Genomic DNA, 18127 nt, shown 5'->3' with positions numbered 1-18127 from the left:
ATAGATCCTGAGTGATGTGTGAGAGGGCTTGCAGCAATGCAGGGGACACTGTGAGACAGTCGGATATCTTGATAATGAGGAATATAAAATATCACAGATATATAAACCAAAAAGTACTTCTCTCAGCACTTCAAATGCAGAACTGGCTGCCTAGGATTATAAAAGTCCTTTGTCCAGAGTCACTAGTTTCTGAGTGAAATGTCAGGTGTCACTCCTGAAGGAGATTGCAACAGAAGAAATCTTGGCTTCTCCTCAGAGGGGTGAAAAAGGAAGACAAGGAGGACACCAGGTACATCTGGATTAGTGATTTTTGTTTAATGATATAGTTTGAGATTAGCATACCCTTCGTAAGTGTTCATATTTGACTCACTCTGCAAACATCAGGAGCAAACAGAAATTTTAGTGAATCACAAAATAACACTGTCTAGAAATAAAAAGCACTATTGAGGCACATTTCCTCTCCTCCGACTTGGTTTGAGTGATCTTGCCTTTTAGCCTTGGTGATCTTGCCCTTTAGCCTTGGTGATCTCAAACTCAGGCACCTACTGAAAAGCAATTACAGCTACTTTCAGGTAGCTGAGGGAAAGCAAAAGCATGCCCAGAGCATGATGCACCCCACCACAGCAGAGCACCTTCAGGTTTCTGGAGACCTTCACCTTGTTCCCTTGTCTATAAAGGGAGTGCAGACAACCACCTTTGCCTGGTCACTGAATTCTTAGACAGCAATGTGAGACGAGAAGAATCCCCTCCTCACTGGCTGACCATAGCAGAGAGATCACACAGATCTAAATATGGTAATACAGAGGGAATGGTGTTAAACTGAGGGTATGGCTCTTACCCCAGGTATTTTTGAAGAAGTCCAACTACAAACATGGAAGTACACACACCAGATGTAGATCAACTTTCCACCACAGTGCAATATTTCATTACCACTTTGTCAGAAGGCAGTAAGGAATTTTTTGCATTGCTAAGTTCAGCAAACATTTCCACATCTCACAGTACCCCTTCATGTGATCATTCTTGATCCCTATGATCAGACACGCTATCTTTCTGTCTATTTCAGGTGAACTCAGCTCATCTCACCCACTCTGAGATGCCAGCAATCATGCACTGACACATGTACATCACACTTCCATTTCACCTTTTGGTAGTCTTGATACAAAGAAATCTATATCTGATAGTTATAAATATGGATTCTAGGACAACTAAAAGAAGAAGAAAAGAAAAATTCAGGGTATCTTACTATGCCTGAAGGTGATAAGTCACTTTAAGAACAAAATACATCTGCCTGTTATTCCTCAGCAGACTGAATTTGCTAGAATAATGATAGAGAACTTCAATTAAAATGAGTTATAAAAATCAATCAAACGAAATCAATTAAATACAAAAAGGTATGTTGTAGATCAGGATGAAGAATGAAACTGATAAGGATTTCAGCTATCTGCCCTTGCTTCTGACCCAAGAAGTCTTCAAAATTCTGTCCTTCACTTTTAATTTCTCTTTCATTTTTCAATCACCTTGCTCCAGGAAGGAAGTCAAATGCTCCTGTCACAGAGATTTTCTGTGGTGCACCTCAATCTTATAGCAGAGCTCCACCTGTAACTTGTACCAGATTTTCCTACAGTCCTGTGAGAGAGAGTGGAAAGCACATTAATTTTCCAAACTTTCCAGTGGGGAAAACAGCATTAGAAGGTGAAGAAATGTATCAGATGTCTGTCCAGGAGTTGTGTAAGAAGCAGGAGTGAATCTTGCATTATCTGAGACCAAGTTCATTAGCTCAACCAGAGGACTATTTTGATTCACAACTTCATATTCATACTCTTGATCCTAGATGTCTGCTCACAAGACATAATTTTATGGGTTTGGTGGGTCCCAGCCGAAGGAAAAATTCCTCAGGAATATCCTCTTGGTTCCAGCATGTCTGGGAGGAACACACACGTGTGGATTTGAAGGGATGGCCTGGCCCCCGGTTGAGCAGGGGCAGTGTGCGCTGCTCAGGAATCCCCAGCATGGGCCTACTGCCCCAGCCAGAGCCTTCCCTTCCCAAAACCCTGCCTGTTCAGGGTGTTATTCCCACCAGCGAGGGTAACACGGGGAGGAGCTGCTCCCATACCCTCTTGGACAACACCAAAAAGCATTTCAGGAGTCCTCTCTTCTTCTGAGAAGGGAAAGGACTTGCAGAAGCTGTGAGAAGCACGCAGGCGGGAAAGTGCTGTGCCTCTCTCCTCCTGACAGCCCTCATCCAGGGAGGCAACAGCTGACCTTTATATTTACCTCACAAGACTTGTCAGCTGCTATTCTTGCTCTCAAATAAGGGCTGGAGAAGGCTGCACAGGCACGTGCGTGAGCCCTCTACGCTGCTAATGATAATGCTGCGGGAACTAACCTCACAGTTATTGGTAGCAACAAGGAAATCCATCAAACAGGCGTGTCCCAGGAGTGTAGAGCAACTGGTATTCCTGGTTGTCTTGGTGTCTGGGTGTATTTGAAATAAATTTTTCTGGGTAGCTAGGTACCCAATTTGTCTGTCTGTCCTTGGCGCAGACTGAGCCAAGGACACGGATTTGGGTTTGCATCTGGCATGTATCTGGAACAAGCTGCTAAACCTGATGCCTTGAGAAGGCTAACCTAGAACAGAGGCTAGACAGAGTTAAGAATAAAGTAGGTATTTATTGAAAGGTCTTAAAGGATCCACCTTGGGCAGTACAGGAGCCTGGCCAGGGCTACACCCAAGATGGACCTAAAAATGGTCACAAAATGGATGACTGGTCACGAGGTCTCACATTTTTATAAGTTTTGGTCCATCTGCACATCAGGGTTAATTGTCCAATCACAGCTTCAGGTTATGAAGTCTCATCCCGCTCATTTTCTCTCTTCAGTCCACCGTTGTTTATGCTTTTGGGCCTAAAACTTGTAACGATTGTCCTTGGTATCAAGCTAGAAAACAAACTTTTTATCCACCTACTCTGTGAAGAGAGCTCACTAACACTTAATATGAAGTTTAAAACTACACACCTAGACACCACAGAATATGAAAAATATGAAAGCTAAAACTTAAGGCATCAAGACAGTCAGGTTCACTTCAGTTCAGAGTGGCAGAGATATGGACACACACAGAATATGGACAGCAGGGTATGGCTGCAGTGAGCAAAACAGGGTACTGGTACTGGCCACAGCCACTGGCCAAGGGGAAGTAGAGGAAACCAGGGTGGGTTGGGAAGGGCAGGGAGGGAATTCCACAGTGCCTCTCCCCAGCGGCATCTCTGTCCCGGAAGGTAAGAGCCCAGATCTGACCCTTAAATTGTGGCTGGGAGATGGGCACAGAGGGGAGCCCACAATGCTGTAATCATATTATGGATGGCTGTTGGCAGTCTTGTTCCAGGAAGTCAGTGAAGATCTGTGTAGAAAAGGCCAGGAGCAGAGGAGAGCCTATCTGCCCAGCTAGGATGTTCCTATGGGAAAAACCACTGGGCCAGCGATGGCTTCAGCCTTCAAACACACCACTGACACCAGGGACCCTGCCTTGATCTTCTCATGTGCACCACCAGGCCTGTCATCAGCCATCAGTGTCAGCAGCAAGGTTTAGTGTATTTTGCTGTGATGTTGTAGCCATGTCACGAGCATGGGGGAACCAGGCAGCCAGAATAACAGATCTGAGCACTACTAGAAAATTCAAGAGAAATATTTGAGCACAACTGAGCTGTTGTGGCATTTTCCAGCATCCAGGAAGAAGAGATTTGAGCAAACTTCTGAAACTATATCCTTTTCAATGGCCAACCCACTGTTCTCCTGTTGGAGAAGAAGGTAATGGAATAAATGCTGGAGTTTGAATTTTCAGGAAGTGAAGCCCTCATTCAGTCGCAAAACATCCACTGTGTGTGCTTGTTGTGAGCCAGGATTTCCTTCATAATCATAGAATCACAGAATAGTTTGGGTTGGAAGGGACCTTTAAAGGTCAACTATTCCAACCCCCTTGCAATAAGCAGGGACACCTTCCACTCAATCAGAGCTCCATCCAAACTGGTCTTGAAGGTTTCCAGGGAGGGAGCATCTATCGCCTCTCAGGGCAACCTGTTCCAGTTTTACCACCCTCCTAAAAAAAATTCTTCATTGTATCTAAATTAAATCAACCCTCTTTTAATTTAAAGCCATTACCCCTTGTCCTATTGCAACAGGCCCTGCTAAGAAGTTTTTCCCCATGTTTCTCATCAGCCTCCTTTAGGTACTGGAAAGTAGGGAAACCTTAGGATTTCCCCAGAACCTTCTCTTCTCCAGGCTGAACAGCCCCAACTCTCTCAGCTTTTCCTCATAGGAGGGGTGCTCCAGCTCTTTGATCATCTTAATGGCCTTCCTCTGGACTCACTCCAACAGGTCCATGTCTTTCTTGTGCTGAGAACCCCAGAGCTGGATGCAGTAATGTATAACACATGATATATTCACATGTAAGAGTATATACAACATAGGAATGAGACTGAAAAATGAAAACTGACTAGAAGGGAAAAATGATCAGTGAAATTAAAGGACATCTGTAATACCAAGGGCATCTCCTGCTCCTGGAATCTTGTTATGATTTCAACTGTTGCTAAAAAAAATAAAAAAAATTTAAAACAATTTCAAGCTTAAAGACATCACCCAGCTATATCATCAGGGCTGAGAATCCCCAAATAAGCCAGAAGAACTGAGAATTAATGTTCCTTAAAAATCTTATGATTTTGGAAACAGTCTCAATATCTGGGGTAACCATTTGGAGTACTTGAAATGTTGCAACTGCCTTCTCACTCCTTTAAAGTGAGGAAGTATGGAAAGAAATACAAACAGACTATCCATCTTGAATGGCTAGGAAACAAGCTATATATAGAACCTGCTCTGTCCTACTTAAGTTATGACTAATACTAAACAATTAGAAATTCAGATGTCTGAATATTTGAAGTAGCAAACATCTCTAATGCACCATTTGTTGTTCATTAAAAAATAGAAGAATCAAAGTCTCTCTAAGCTCCATCTAGGCTGCACTTAACAGGTGCATGTTGCTGGAAGCAGAGCCCCATGAGACTAATTGCAAGGGATAATGAACATGATGAGGCGTTTCTTGGAAAAAAAGATTGTTGTCTTTGTAATGACCATACTCATGCCAGAGACTGCAAATTCTTTAGGGAAGAGACTTTCTTTTTTGTACCATGCCTGCCTGGTGTCTAGCACAGCAGTGGCCTAGTCTGTGACTAGGAATCCTAAGTGCTACTGCAATTCAGGCAGTACATTATAGTAAATCATAGTATTAAATTAGCTGGGAACATGAAGTTGGTTTTCATCAGCATCTCTGGTGTACAGGATCAACAAACATTTCTCTAAGCCAGAGGCCAATGGTGTTTTATTTGAAAACACTTCATTTTTATGAGAGGACAATGCTAATACAAAACTACAGTTTACACATAGGATTTTGGCAGGACTTTTTGTCTGGTCTTCCTAATTCAGGGCTGCAGTGTCTGGAGTAGGTTTTGATACAGCCAAGATGAAAGACTGGATGAAGGAATCAAAGTACAGAATAAAACTGTGCATCTTGCCAGCCAATAAGTGAAGAAATTATGAGCCTCCACCAGACAAAATATCCATATTTCTCAGCCATTCCCCATATCACGGTGGGCTGCTGTAATTGCAAAGCATGCACTTAATGAATTTATTCACTGGATAGTTTTCTTCACCTCTCATCTGCTTTTTCATCATTACAGATGTTGTGACGGGGGCTATGGATGGCACTGCCACACACACATCACCATATATTATTTTGTCAGTATCTTAGGAAAATTTTAGTCTGAAGGGAAATACTGACTTTATTCTTAACTGCTGATACTGGAAGAGCAAAGGCATGTAGCAATGAGGTCTTGTAGTTGCCTCTTTACAACTAGGACTTTCCAAGAAGCTTAGAAGCAGGTACATCTTTGGCCTGAGGATGTCTTGAAGAACATTTCTGTTCTATCCTCATGGATATGAAAATCAGGTAAGATAGATTATTAATATTCCTAAGCACTAAGTTTTTTACTTCTTCTTCACCAGAATACAGTGGTGCCAGTAGCATGACCTCAGGCCTGATATCTGGCCACTTGATAAGAGGCAGGTCTCAAACTGCTTTGCAAACACTATGACTAAAGTTAATGAATAGCCTTAGTGCTGAAGTGCCTTCTGTACTGAAATAGTCCAACACTACCCAGAATCAAGGCCCACAGACTGGGCTAAAACTAGCATGAGGACACATTTAAATGCTGCATCCAAGCAAGACTGCAGGATGAGGGTGTTACAGGCAAGCCTAGCCGGGTAATGGGCAGAGAGATGCTTGGACTATCCAAGTTTGTTTCTGACACTGCCCTGACAATGCAGTTACATCTCATGTAAGGGTCTTGCTGAAGGCTGGTGGCTCCTCACATTTCTGTGCAAGAGCAAGTACATGGGTTTGGAGCAGCAGAGGCTCAGCACTCTGTCACTGTGTGCTGCTGCACGTGCCCTGGGATCACCAGTAAAACTGAAATTTGGCTAGAACAATCTGGGTAAATGCCAAGAACTCTTCAACACCCATCTCTGACATAACCTAGCTCATTGTAAAGGACAGAGAAAGGATGAAATCTTTGAGTTAGTTACTGGAGAGTCACAGTTGCCTCTTTACAACAGTTGGCCCCAAGTCCACAGCTCCTCCTAGGATGCTTTCAAATGGGAGAAGATAGCTGCTACCAGAGGAACCAAATCTTTTTTTAAACTTAAAAAATAACATCAGAAGTGTAATTGGTAAATAAATTGTCTAATTTTAGGCAATACTTGAGTTGATAGTGTATCTTTTGAGTCAGCCACATATATGGGCATACAAAGGTTGGGAATTGTCCCTGTAAGGCTTTTCCAGTTCCTTCAGTGAAAGCTGTGTGAAAAATAATTTTAGAGGAGCCACATTTAAGGTGTTAACAGTGAGTGCCATTGACCTTTGAGTGTTGCTGATGAATAATAATAATAAATTCCTTGAGGTTGTCTCTCTCCAGTCTTCTACAAGTATCTTGTCCCCAAGGAAGATTTAAAAAATGTGTGGCTCAACCAGACAGCTCATCTGAATCTCCAAGGGATACCACCCCAGGACGAGGGCTCAGCAATGTCTCTGCCATGAGACTTGGATTCCGAGGGACCTGGAAACACATCCAATAAAAGTGTTGTCACAAAAGCACTTGGAGCTTAGTCAGGATTGCTCTTAGGCTTGAGAGTGAGAAGGGTCTCTCTGCTGCTAGGGGGAGGAACAGGATCCCTGGGTATAGTGAAGGGAGTACATCTCAGTTCCTTGTTTGTCCTATCTGTATTAATGATCCTGAATGGGAAAAGGTACTGCTTTTGACTCAGAGGGGATGAAATTTTGCATCTTTAAATCTAGGGGTTGACACTGACTGTAATTAAACTTTTTTTGGCTTCAAAGTGAAAAGCACACGCTCTCCTCCTATTTGTCTTGGCAGAGCTTTTGGCAGAGCTGTATGATGGAGGCTGGCTGACTGTTGCAGAATAGCAATGGGAAGGAGATGCCAATAAGAAGAAACTGGTGAACTGGAAAATAAGGGCATCAGTAAATGAGCTGACTTCTAAATGGCAACAGGTGATTGAACTGTATCATCATGTCTTTATCATGTCAGCAGGAACATGCAGTAGGCACATATCTGTTACTCAAGATACCCTCCAATTTCACCACTACAGTGACTGTGCCTAAAAGGCAGGATTTCTATCTGGATCCTTTTGCTATTTCTATTAACAAATAAATCTCAAATTGAAGAAATTAAGAAGAAGAAATATTGAGAGATTCACAACCAACATTTCCAGAAGAGCTCTATTTAGACCCAAGAAACACTCAAGGAGGTCCTCCAGGGAGCAAGGAAAAAAGATATTTATCCACTCTGAGACAGTAGGAATTGTGCCACATGGGGGTTTTTTGGTGCTGTAACTGGGTACTATGTCTCTCGCTACAGACACATATCCTCCCTCCTTCAGCTGTTTAGTGACATATGAGGACAAACTTCTAATAAAAAACATGTCCTACATACCTAGCTAAGGGGTAGGTATCCCAGTTTTCATAGCAGGTCTTCATTTCAAAAAAATGAGCTACATGATAATCCCTTAATAAATCCATTGAAGTCAGCACCAAGCTGAGTCAAATCTACTGATGGAAAACAAGGCATTATCTGACTCTTCTTTTGCAGAGAATGAAAATGGAGTCCCAGTTTGGGATCAAGGCCAGATTTTAAATCTTGAACACCATCCTGAAGTGCAACCTTGTCTCTCTGCATGACTCTGCTTGAGATAACACATGGAGCTTGAGGCAGAGCTGCCTCATGCTCCAAAGAACAAATGCCATAGTTTAAATATCTTTACACACTACCTGTCATGACTGGAACCACAAGAAATAAGTTTCCCATCTCCATATACAGCATATACCACCACAGCATCCTAGAGGTCCTATCCACTTTGATTTCAGTCCTCCAGGATTTGGAATCAATGATGCCAACTGCAGAGGAGTTGCAGACAATAGTCTGGTGAATCTCTTCATGCCCATTGACACCTGCTGATAACCTCTCTCTGTTCAATAACAAAAACAAATTGTCTACTTACCCCTCAGCCTCCAGTTATGGCTAGCTTGAGACAGACTAAGATGTTTTCAAGAATCTAAACTGAAGTAAATCTTCCAGTGACTTCCCCCTTCTGACAGTAAATGCTGTGGTATCATGACATGTATAACTCCTAGTGGTTTTGGAGAAATAAAGAAATAATTTGATAGCACAGTTTCAGATGGGGCACATACATATTTTACACTCTAAATAACCTGGCCTTCTCCAATTTGCCAAGCACAGCATCAGTATCATGCCACTCACTACTGAGGAGATCAATCTCAGACTGTATCTCCCAAATGGATTTTCCCTCAGCAACTAATAGATGCTTCACCTACTAGCCGTAAACTAGAAGTGTCTTCAATTGTACCATGCTTCTGAGTGCTGAAGAAGTAACAGCTATTGCAGTGCTTACCATATCTCAAAAACACAGCACGGGTCTGTCAGAGCCTTCCATCAAACATCTCTCTCTACCTCCCAGTCCATGTCCTAGGGCCTGATCATGCAGCTCTGTGCTCAGGGGCTCTGATGGCGAGCAGTCTGTGGCTTAGGGACTTGGCAATCCAGAGACAAGTTTTTTGTTTAATACAATAGAATTTTAATAGGATAGTATAGAATTTTATTTTGTGAACCTGTCTGAACAAAGATTGATTGAGAAGTGCTCTGTCTGTGAAAGACATCTGCATTGAAAATAAACAAGTCCCATAACAGATCCTAACACGTACATGACTGTGATAGGAAAAAGAGAACTGCAGCTATACAACCCATATGTAAAACTGGCAAGATCCCTTTTCTCCTAGGAAAGATATCTTTGCATCTGACATTGCTGCCCTTACACTGAAAAAGGAAGAAATTGATTTTATAATTGACTGTAGAAGCCCTGATTCTTCCACAACATAAACAATAAAGGCAATCATCCACAGCTCAGATTTCCAATGGAAATACCAGAAATTTCAACAATGTTTTGTAGGGCTGGTAGGTTACTTGCTTTGTGCCTCTAGCTAAGGAACTAAAATCTCTCCAAAAAGAGAAGAATGAAATTATTTTTATTAAAAAAAAATATAAAATACTAGGATTTGTGATATGCCATTATTCATTTATTTGGCTGGAATCTTCCCATACCTACAGGTGGGAGCCAAGAGGTGGTGCTAGAACTCAGCTGTCTTGTACCCAGCAAATATCTATTCCATCTGGTTTTCAGGTAAAAGATGACTGGACTCCTTGTGCTTTAATCTCTCGCAGCTCTCTGTTCATTTAGGAAGACTATAACCTGTTTTGTAGTTTTAGGGGCTAGCTATTCTGCAAAGCAATCACCCTCAATTCTTCTTGCTAGTTTCTTAAAGTTCTTGAAACTGTACATCCAGAAGTACTCATTATGAATATAATGAGAAGAACTACCTCAGATGCAAATATTCATGAGTTCATCTCATCTCATGGTCCCTAAGCTGAGCACTAGAGCCACACACTACCAAATATGCATGTGTTAAATAATGCTTAAAATTAACACCAGGCCTTTCATCAGTGACAATGTCCTACTCCAGGGATGAGGTACCAGAAGCTCTTTCAGTGACAGTGAATTGCACTGTATTTCAGATTAAGGACCTTGAGTAAGACAGCAAGAACAATGCCTGAGTGAGTTACAGCATCACTGACATGAGCATCTGCCATAGCTGAGGCTTTTCTTGACCTGCTGGAGAATGGCTGAACTGAGAAATCGATCCTCTTGGAATTGTTCCCTCTATGCACCATCCTCAAAGGGAAACTTCCTTGCTGCACTGGAAATTTGAGCAATGATAAGAAGAGCAGGTACCTCTTGGCTGAGAGAAACCCAGAATGAGATTTCAGTGGCAGGTTTACAGCACAGACCTCTCCAAATCAAACAAAGAGACCACAAAAGCAAAGAATAGCCATTTTCATGATCAGCTAACAGAGCTTATAACTTGTTACCTGTACCACCCTTTAGCAATTGATTTTAAAAGGCCTCCAAAAGAACCCTCCTCTTGCAGCTCGTAGTGCATTTTCTGTATTAAACTCCATTAAAACCTTGGAAATTGTGCCTCCTTCATCAACTTTAATCTATGAAAATAGACCACAAAAGACTGTTAATTCTGAATCAACAAGAGGTAGCTAATAAAATGTAGTATCACGGTCAATGGTTAGGGAATTTCTTTAAGAGCTCCTAAACAATTAGCTGAACACTTGAAGTGAAATTTTCATAAGCTGCTCATGAATAAACCTGGTTTAATTTTGTCATAAAAAGAGTGTACTGAGATAAAAAAATTGAATGCTAGGACATTACATAGTTTGTCATTGTTATAGTCCTACATCATTTGTACAATATTGCATTGTTATGCATTAGACCCATTTTCTTTGGAACAAATGGCCACCTTCCATTTTGGGACAAATGTAAGCATCAATTTTAGTACTCTAGGGAATCAGACAATAAGCAATACTATTTTCTGTCCCCAAAATGCTCACCAATAATGCAAGTAGAACAAGCAGGGGAAATTTATTGGACATTGGTTTTGGAAGGCTATCCTTCTGAAAGAGGCTGAGAAGACTAAAGCTCATCAGAAAGAAAAGCAGAAAAGCTCATGCCATGATCAGAGCAAGTTCTGGGCACACAGCTCCAAGTACTGCCAATCTGACCTGGCGCCTGCCAGTATTGGATCAAAAGTGCTGCAGCCACCTGGTGCAAAGTGCTTCTGGATCAAAATTCTTCAAAAGCAAGTTAATTTTGTACCAGCGGGGTTTGTGCTGCTCTGGGTATCATCTGTTCCCCCAAAAGCTGGCACGGAAGATGGAGGCAGTATAAATACCAAGGCACGTGATGTGAGTAATTTGACAGAAATGGGAGCGTATATTCATGCTCCAGCTGGATCAGTGGGTGATCTGGTGGTGAGCAGTTCTACCAGCAATGAATGTGGCATCACCACCAAAAAAAGAGAGGGGGCTTTCAGACTGAGAACTGCCTGAAAAAGGAGTCCAAAGTACGAACAATTATCCTTTGTCACTTTATTCTTTCACCAAGGTTTTGACAAAGAAACACCATTTTGTCAGCTTTTATCTTTCATTTGCTATGGACACTTGTCCAAATGGGGAACAATAGTACATTTAGACTACAACAGAATATTGTGCTTAAAATAGCCCATTTGGCTACATATACCCAAGTTTCATAATAAAACAGCAATAGCATAGTTATTTAGTATTTTTAATTAACTGAGAAGACCAATGCATTTCAAATAAGACACAAAACACCAGATAAAGTGTTTTGAGCCCTCATGGTCCCTCCCTCTGCCAAAGAACACATGAATAAAACTAAGTCACAAGATTAGGAGATTATTTCTTTCCTTTTTCCCCCTAAATTAATTCTGTTACTGAGCTATGTCCAAAAAGCCATATACATATATTTATATATATATAAAATAGGTATTATTACAGTACAATGTCCTTCACCATTTAGGGTTTGCCCATGACTGAGTGGAGGGAACTGGTGGATGTGTTTATCAGAAATACCTGAGCTAGCATTTTCAGGTGAGTTCTTAACTAGCAATTGATGCATGCTTGCTAATGCAGGATCACAAGAATCACCAGCTCCAAAAAGGGCACTTGGGGTGATCTAGGGAAAATTTTGTAGTTCCTGGGCTTTCTGCTCACCATCATGTTTTTTGAGAAGTTTTATTTCCCACCTTATTGTGGACAGCCACTTCCACTCTTGTGTAAGGAAGAAGAACTAGATTAAGGCTAAGACTTAGACAACCCATTCCTCTCTGGACTCATTTCCTCTCTGGTCCTGTTGTCCTCAGTGACTGTGAGCAAGCCATGTACTGTTTCAGTGTCTGACTTATTTAAACCTGAAATATTCTTTCTGAAGAGGTTTACAGTGAAGAATAGAGGGTAAATTAATGTTCCTGTCCCAGAAACTCTCTGGCACTTTGTGAGATATATGTGGCACTGTCCCTTCCCAGGTCATCTCAGCCATGCCAGTCCAACAGTGCTGTGATCCCTCCTCACCTTCTACCAGGTTTTTCTGAGCTCACAGATGGATGTCTCAGTAGAATGCCTCTAATCAAGCACAATATTTTGCATGTAGTTAATCATTCATATGGGACTCTAATTTTCAAACAGTTCAGATTTTCCTAATTAATGTTTTGCATCATGATCGTATTTACAGTAATTGGGACTGATATTTGAAGTACAGTAAAAGCTGTCATCTCATTCCCTCCTAAAGAGCCCAATTACCTTCATTTGTTAGCAAATTCATACTAACATTTGGGTTTATTACACTTGACAACATAAAGCCAGCTCCTTCTCTCGCACAGCTCAGCAGAGTAACATCAGTCCAGACATAAAAGACGCTGCAGACCCAGTCTTGATGGGTACAGTGGGGAATGCCTTCCTGACTCAGATCCTGACAGCAAATCAGTCCAAAAGTGTATCCAGAACAAGAATTTCCCTCATGCCCATGCTAGTTGTCAGCCCATCACCACGAAGGAAGATGACAGCTTTTGTAATTAGACATTTCTCTGACATTCACATGCTGCAGGAGACAGCCCATGACCAGGTTCACTCAGCCCAGCTTCCATCTAATTCCTCCTGCCTGGTGTTTTCAATTAGCACCTCCGAAGGCCTACAGCCAGCCAAGAGGAAATATTAGGCACAGAATCTGGGTCAAAAGTCAGGCCATGTGAACCAAAGCATTAGTCTTTTCGGGTTTTCACATGTCTGGATTACGGTCCTAAAGGACAGCTGTGGTGTGGCACATGCAACTCATGTCACTGAAAGCCATAGCTGCTTCCGCATCCAAAAGTTAATTTTGTGATGGGGTATTAAAATTGCATCTGTGAATTAACCTGTGTCACTTAGCCATAGACACCTCAGCAAGGTGTTCACAGGAGTGTTGTGTGGGTGCTTAAGAGAGAGTCAGCCGTTCCACAGATGGGAAAGAAGATGGAAGAGTGCCATGTTGCTTTTCATTCTGGGAAGTCCTATTTCAGCTACTGATTATTACCTAATAACCTAATCAGCAGTAACAGCAATATTTGGCACTTATAAACACTTTATATTCAAAAAACTACAGAAGCAGATTAGGTGGAAAATTAATCCCTAACTAATTAGTGAAGGAAGCAAGGAATAACAATATTTTAGGATCAGAAAACAGAGCTACAGAATCAAGGTCAGATCACTAGAGCACAGCCATTCATTTGTTTTGGTGCTCTGTAGGGAAACAGGTGTTTTTCAGCAGGGAAATAAGGTAAGCTACGATTTTAACAGATGTTAGTGGGTCAAGGTCAGACCTAGGGAGATGCTTTGAGTTGCCTAATTAATAAACATTTAAACACCAAGGAAAAGAATCTGTAGATCATACTCACCCCAGCTACATCAAGAAGTTTAAAAAGGGCTTGTTACAGTGTGTTAGTGAGCATGAAAGACACTTTCCTGCCTGGGGTAAACAAGATGTGAATGAGAAACAGAAATCAGAAGGTCTCACCCTTCCCACCTACCTACTAAGAAAACCAAATTTGTCTCTGCATGAAATTTCAGCACAAAGTTTTCCGACTGAAGTCAGTTCCATGATTCAACAGTTCAATGAGCAGAAACCCCTCTCTCTCTCTTCTTGGTAATTTTCCCAAGAGTTTCCTCCAACTGTTTTAGCTCTTAATTTATCTCTCTCTCTCTCTTTTCTTCTCTTTTTTTTTTCCTACAAGCAACTTCTTCCCCAAGCACCTATCTACAATTGAATCCTACTCTAAATTCATGTCAAGATCAGCTTATGTATTCACTGCTGAATGAATTTCAAATATGTGCTCCTTGTGTTCTTTCCCTAACAGGATAGAGAGGCCTCTTGAGTTGCTTTAAATGTCTCATTACAAATGCTTCATTAGAAACTACGTCACAGATTGTGTCAATCTGGTCCACACTTTCATGCCAAAAAGTAAAGACTTTCAAGCTGTGCCTTTCTTACCATTAAGTTTCCAATCTGTTTTTAGAATCTCAATCAGTTCTTTAAGGAATGCAAATGTTACTTCTCCCTTTAGTGCTGAAACTAGCCATTGGGAAATGCACATGCATAATGCTTTCCTGTTCCTGCATGTACTGAAACAATAATCAATGCTGGAAGGGCAGGCTACTTCTATATATTTTCCAAAGGACATGCAGACCTTCTGCACTCACAGGGACAGATCGCCTCCTTCGTATTGTCTGAGCAAAAATAATTCAGTTGAAATCAATATTTTGTGTGGCAAGAGTTTAATCAATACCAGAGTGAGAAGCTGAAGACCACTGGAGCTGAAGTTGAAGTTGTGATAATGTGAGTCAAGTTTTTTTGAGCCTGTTTTTCCCCTCAGCCAGACCTGGCTTATACCACCATAAATGTACTTATCTCAAGGGACTGCGGCTGCTGCTAATTCAACCTCAGAAACTGAGTTTAAAACTCCTATTTGGTATGAAACCATAAAGAACTTATACAGAAAAGTGTTCTCAAACAGATTATTAACAGTTGAAATAGAGACAAGCACTGGAAGTGTGAGATGGAAAGCTCAGTACCTTGGATATTGGAAGCTCAAGTGAAAATGGAAGGTAGAATACATGAAATACACCACGAATTATTCCTTGTGGACTGTGGTGGAGCAGAAGGTGGGTAGGACACCTATGCTGCTGGCAGCTGTGCATCCACACAGTCTCACCTGTCTGATGGTCCTGGCTGAGAAACACCACACCATTGTCTTGCCTCAAGGAAGGATCAGAGTCCCTGCAGCCTCTCACATTAATCTTTCCCTACCATCACCAAGGTTTCCTAAGACCTAACCACAACATCAACACAGCCCATGAGTTTTCATCCTATCAAAACATTACCTGCAGACTGTGACTGTGTTTCCTTCAGTCTTCTTTGTATTAACCCCTCTAGGCTGCTTTCATCTACCCAAGACACTTTGTTTCCTAGGACTGCATCCCCCCATACCATTCTCCTCTAGACTCTACATCTCTCTCGCAGGATGGTAAACACGAGACTGGACACAAGATTGGACACAAAAGTGACACCTTACCATGAGTGAGTAAAACACACTGTCACACATCCCATTATCTGCTGGTTTTTGTGTCCAAAAATAATGTCACACAAGTTCCATACAGATCTGTTGCAATTCCTAGGCTTCTTTTGGTAGATATATATCTACTAAAGACTCCCATTTTAGGTTTGTGTCTTTTTCTTCCTAAAAATAAGATTTTGCTTATTGGGCTGTAGCTTTTTAGCCCAGTCGGGACTTTCGTTAAAATTTTGTTAAGAACACTTCAATCCTCTGTCGTTCATGCTGCCCCTCCCAGATAAGAGTCATATGCAGGTTTAACAGGTATATTCTCTATTCCATCATCCAAACCACTAATGAAATACTTAATATCAAGCCCAAGTTAAAAGTCCTTGAATGCATCTCCTCATTTGGAAAGGTAATCATAACATCTCTCTGAACAAGATTTTCAAAACCAGATTTGCACTGTCTGTGTTGCATCTTCATTTAGAGCAATCTTCTTCAAACTTATTTAACAAGAACCAGTCAGCCCTTCTGAAAAATAAAAATCCATGGACCATCTTGTGCAATGATACCATATGAGATTTAGGTGTGGTGAAAACTAGGTGAAAGCTTTTTTGTCCTCCTTCCTCATGTTGCATTCCCAACAAACAAGGAGTGTACACAGTTTCTCTTTAACTGTTGTTAGCATCCACTTTGCAGCTCACCTCTGGTAGGTTACAAAAGGCTAGAGGTCAGTCCACAGGCTACCAGAAAGAAACTTGTACTAGACCATGTTCCTCTACAATGTTTAAGACAAACAGCCCTGAGAGTATATTAAAAGTCTGTTGGACTCAAGTTTCATCTATTGTTTCTTGATTAACTCACTCTCTGTGCTCTGGACAAAAGGTAGATTTCATACATTTTGTGTCCCAACATCACAGTACTTTGGCTAAGAGGCAATAGGATCCTGACAACTATACACTTTCTTAAATTGCATGATTTCAGGGATTGTCAGGAAATAAACCACAATGGCTCAAGGAATGGTGTTATTTGCTAAGTGCTGGAAACTGTAAGAAAGCGGTGTTCCCAAAGACAGGCACACTGTCCTGCATTGGTCTCAAGACCAGTCTCCTATGACACCCAAAGCTGAGGCGTGCCTCACTCTACTGTGGCAGTGGCTGTCCATGCCCATCTCACTTTCAGGGATTAAGGTTATCACAGATTCTCAGAGCCTCAAGCCTTCAGCATCACCTTTTTTGGCTGGAAGAGTTAACCCCAGTCTTGTGACACAGATTACATATTATGTTATGCACCATTCTGTCACAGATGTTTTAACACTTCTGCGTGCCTGACAGGAGTAGGAGGATCCTCAAGGGAAGCTGTAACCACAAATTCATTACATTTAATCTTGAAGGAGAGGCCATGCAATGTCTAATTAGATTTTCCTCATTTCTTCCTCACATTTGGCCAGTTGGAATGTTATGAAGTTTCACAAGATCTTAACTGAAGGGAAGGACTGTTTTCTGTTGGTGTTGTTTGCTACCCAGCTGACTAAATGTCAATTAAGTAGTGGAAGAAATTTAATTGAGTTGTGCTGAGTTCTCCAGTGACTAACAAGTCTGCTCCTGAGGTTTGGAAGAAAACATTATATCACCTGCATTGTGTGTCATCCTGAGGATGAGGCAGCAGAGTTGAAGGAGCACTGGAACATGTGCAACCGAATTTCTTCTTTTCCAGATGAGGCCCAGGCAGTATAGTCCATGTATGCAATGCCTTAAAGAGAACAGGGTAGTAAAGTTCTCCACATCAGCACATCTGTATCTCATCACAGAGACAAGACTGCTGACATTTACTAGACCAAAAGCTTGGCAGGGTTTTGAACATACTGATTTAGACACTCTGTTGAGGTATGTAGCCCCCTGGGATGGTGTTTACTGAGCACGTTTGGGGAACCAGCAGCACTGCACAAACCATACCCACAGCTGCTCACCTTGCTGAGAGCTGGCACTGGAGGAAACATGGGCCACACAACTCCCAGTCAGAGCAGAGACTCTTTTTATCATGAAAACAGGCATGCGTTGTCCAAGACTGACTAGTCAGGATCAAGGCTCTCCAATTCTCAAGTGCTTTAAAACCAGGACTCGATGTATTTCTGGGAGGTCTTTCATTAAACATGCCGCTGAATTCAACTTAGAGGTGATGATGATCTGCATGTCCTGCACCTGCATGTGATGAAAAAGGGTTTCAGGCTAGATGATATAAAGATGTTTTCTGGCTTTAAATCTTCAAATCTATTTTCCTATCATCTTCATTAACCCATCTTCATTCTCCATTTTCACACCCATCTTCATAATTTTTTTGCCCTTGATGGTACCGAGTCAGCTCCAGCACAAATGTTTTCAACCAAATGCTCATAAGTGTGTGCCTACTTAGTCTTTTTGAACCCACTGCTATGGTTAATTCAGAATTTGTTTGTGTTTTAAAAGTAATGTATGGTTGCAC

This window comes from Pseudopodoces humilis, chromosome 1 (genome assembly GCF_049639895.1).
Source record: "Pseudopodoces humilis isolate 2021_Gansu_Grassland_sample_001 chromosome 1, ASM4963989v1, whole genome shotgun sequence".
Taxonomy (NCBI): Eukaryota; Metazoa; Chordata; class Aves; order Passeriformes; family Paridae; genus Pseudopodoces; species Pseudopodoces humilis.
This window is presented reverse-complemented; position numbering follows the sequence as displayed.